Below are 3,824 nucleotides of genomic sequence, written 5' to 3'. Positions count from 1 at the left end.
GCCTACGACAACGTACTTGCTGAAGCTGGGGTCTTCCAGGTTGAGCTTCACCTTATTGGTCTCCTTGGAGGGCTTGAAGGCGGCCTCGTCGGCCGGGTCCAGGGTCGGGATCAACGCAGCGGAGGCCTCGCGGGCCAGGGCGACGATCCGGTCGAGCTGGCGCCCCTCCTCGGCAATGACCAGCGACTCGACCAACTTGGCGCCGTCTCAGGCGCACTCCAGAGACTTGCGGTAGTCGCCGGTGACGGTAATGAGGCCCTTGGGACCCGGCATCTTCATCTTCAGGTACGCAAGTGGGGAACCGCCATGAACTTGGCGAGCGCGGGCCGGCCCAGCAATGCATGATATGCGCTGGACAAGTCCACCACCTCGAACCAGACCGGTTCACGTCGGAAGTGGCTGCTGTCGCCGAACAGGACATCGAGCCGGACCTGGCCAATGGGCAAGCAGGAGAGGCCGGGTACGATGCCGTGGAAGACTGTCCGGGTTGGCTCCAGGTCCTCGGCCTTGAGGCCGTGTTTGGTCATCGTGTCGCGGTAGGGGATGTTGATGCTGCTGCCGCCGTCGATGAGGACTCGGGAGAACCTGCATGTACGCCACACGACAATGGTGGGGTTGGGGACGAGGACGTATCCACCCGGACTCGGCATGACTGCCGGGTGATCCTCCCGGGTCCAGGTGATCGGGCGATCCGACCAGTGCATGAAATCCGGCTTGGCCGGCATGACGGTGTTCACGTTCTGCCGAAGGAGGCGCTCGCTACGCTTGTCATCGCCGAGGCTGGTGAAGACGATGTAAGCCGCGTTCTGGTCCGGGTAGGCGTCGTTCCGCATCGCGCCGCCGGCGGGATGTGGCCGTGGAGGCGGAGGCGGCTGTCCCTGCGCCTGGAGCTGGAGCCGGAGCCGGAGGAGGCGGAACGTCTCCCCTCATGATGCGCTTGGTGATGGCGCACTGCGAAGATGTGCGTGGAGGGTCTTGCACCGCTGTGGTGCTTGCATGGGGCGTCGAGCATCTCTTCGAAACTCATGGCGGGTTGCCACGCCATCTTGCGGGTCTGCCGGCGCTTCGCTGTCGGGTCCGCTGCGGGCTCGGCGGCCGCGACGAGCTGGTTGTCGTGATGTTGCGCCGGCTGGTCGGCCTTGCGCTTTTTGTTCTGGTGATGCTGCTGCCGGCTTCGGGGGAGGAACCGGCTTCGCCTTGCCGGCTTCATCTAGTGCCACCTGGATCTTCATGGCGGAGTCGGTGTTGGCGTACTTGTCCGCCGTCACCATGAGCGCGGCCATGGTGGCCGGCTCGGAGCGTAGGAGCCTGTGTCATCAAAGGATGTCGAGCGAGCAGGAAGAGCGAGTGTTTGACACAGAACCATATTACAGGCAGGGTCCTCTTACCCAAGTTGATCACCAGCTGCCGACAACCTGGACTACCTACCTCAATATGCGTCAGGAGATCCGAGACCCGCAGGTGCATCAACAACTGCAACACAATCTGGTGGAGCACATATGGAGGCTCAAGGGTGCGCCGGGAACGACGTGTGATGAAATATGAGTTTTTATTTGTTGAACTATATAATTTGTATTGAACTATTTGTTGTTGAATTATTTGATTTCTATTAATTTTCTGTGATGAGCTATGGAGGCAAAAATTTATTTATGGAGAATTCACGCCGAACCGCGCCGAATATTGGCCGACTCACGCCGATATCGGACCATTTTTCGACGAAAGTGGGCCGAATAATGGGCCGACATCGGCGCCTGGAGGCGACCTGGGGGCGACGGCTGGGTGCCCAACCGCCCCCAGAGCCGACTTTGCCGCCGGCTCGCCCCCAGGCGGCGATCTTTATGCCTCCTGGGGGGGGGGGTAACGGCTGGAGATGCTCTAAGTCTTTGTTGTTGCTTTTGCACTACTGCAGATTGGGCATAAGACAACACATGTATCACATATCATTTGATCAAACTGTGTGCGATGTAACATCTGAAAACAAGCGTATGTGATGTCGTAATATCACACACATTTCAAAAACGTAGTTGTGTGTGACGTAACCTACATTGCACAAGGTTTAAGAAAATGTGAACGTTTGTCATACTTCTGCACACGTTTTGTGCAAAAGATGTGTGTGCATTGTAATCTATCATTGCACACATCTTTTAATATGTAACTGTATGTGACAGTTTTTGGAAACAGTGTGTTTGATGTACCATATTATTGCACACGATAGCAAAACAACAACCGTGTGTGATGACTTGCACACGATAGCAAAAGAACAGACGTGGAAATGAAACTTTTCATTTATGTGAATATGGAATTTCCGTTTCTACAACAGGCCTATGGTTGCTTTGTAGCCTAACTACAAAACAACACACAATGAGCAGAATGGATCATTTGGGAACCAACTTGTACTACCACATGCGTAGTCGACTAGACCCTATATGAATTGTCGGGTACTACTATATACTACCCTAAGTTGCTAACATATTCGGTCTGTATCCGCTCCATGTCGATTTCCTGTAGTATATGCGTATTCATTTTTGGGGTTTCTGTACTCGTTTCTACTTCTGCAAAAAGATATGAAAACAAATGTGCTAGCACCTAGTTTCGTCCGTTTCCGCTCCGTTTTCATCCCTACCCATCATGCGACGAGCAGCGGGTCTACTCCTCCCAGAGCCATGCGGCTCTCTCCACCGTCGTCACCCGCTGCATCGCCAACCGCTCCGACTCCTTGAGCGCCATGAATAGTGCCTTGGCATTTTTGCAGCGATACAGGCACCCGTCTCCGCAAAGAGCAATGGATGGCGATGCACAGGGCTGCGTCGTTGTCGCTGGCAGGGAGGTGGGTGGGGTGGGGGGTGTTGGCTCTGGCGCGGATCTACTCGATCCACTGTTGGAGCGGCTGGCAGCCACCTCCGCTGCCTGCTTCCTTGTAAGGTGGTATGTGTGACCCACCGACTCTGGTTGTGGTTTAGCCGATACCAACACCTAGCGGCGCCCTGAGGGGCACGTGCGGGCGATGCTGGGTGCCGCCTGACAGGGACGGCAGAGCTGCGTCGGACGAGCGTGGGGTGCCGTGCATCTGCAGCTGCCCACCTAGCACGCCGTCGACGCCCCAAAAGAGGAGCTACCACCTCGGTCCAGCCGCGCCCGACGAAGGGCAATGCGGAGCGCTAGCTAGCTCCTCCTCGTCGGGCACCGACAAGCCATTGAACCCCCAAGGCAGGCTTCTCCCACTCCATGCAGTCGGAATCCCTGTTGAAAATGGCGGGCAGGGAGTGGATTTGGGTGGAGACGAAGTGGTCAAGTAAGGACTGAGTTTGACTAGGGTATGTGGTAGGAGTGGGATCATTATGGGCAATAGTGGGCGTACGCGCCCGGGCGCTCCCGGGCCTCTTCATATTCGTCTCAAATTTGAGCTCGGTTTGACTAGGGTATGTGGTAGGAGTGCCGGATAGCGCAGACGTCTGAGGCCGGTTTAGGATGCCCGGGTGGTTCGCGTTTTTTGACCGATGAGTGACCGGCCTGCCCTGTGACTGGTTTGAGGCGCGTGGCTATTGTGTTAGAGCATCTCCAACAGCCGCGCTAAACTAGCGCCGCGCCGCAAAATAGGCCTTTTTAGCGCGCGCGCAACGCGGCGGCTTGCTCCAGCGGGCGCGCAAAAAACGGCGCGCGCGCGATAACGGGTTGGGCGCGCGGTCAAAAACACTTATCCGCGCGGTGTATTTGGAGCGCCAGCTACAGCGCGCGGCACACTCGAGCGCTCGCGCCCGCACTCTCTCCCTCTCCTCGTCCTACGCCCCGCGCGCGCCGGCGCCGGCGCCCTGCCCCCCGCCATG

The sequence above is a fragment of the Triticum dicoccoides genome, chromosome 4B (genome assembly GCF_002162155.2).
Source record: "Triticum dicoccoides isolate Atlit2015 ecotype Zavitan chromosome 4B, WEW_v2.0, whole genome shotgun sequence".
Taxonomy (NCBI): Eukaryota; Viridiplantae; Streptophyta; class Magnoliopsida; order Poales; family Poaceae; genus Triticum; species Triticum dicoccoides.
Note: the sequence above shows the minus strand (reverse complement) of the source record.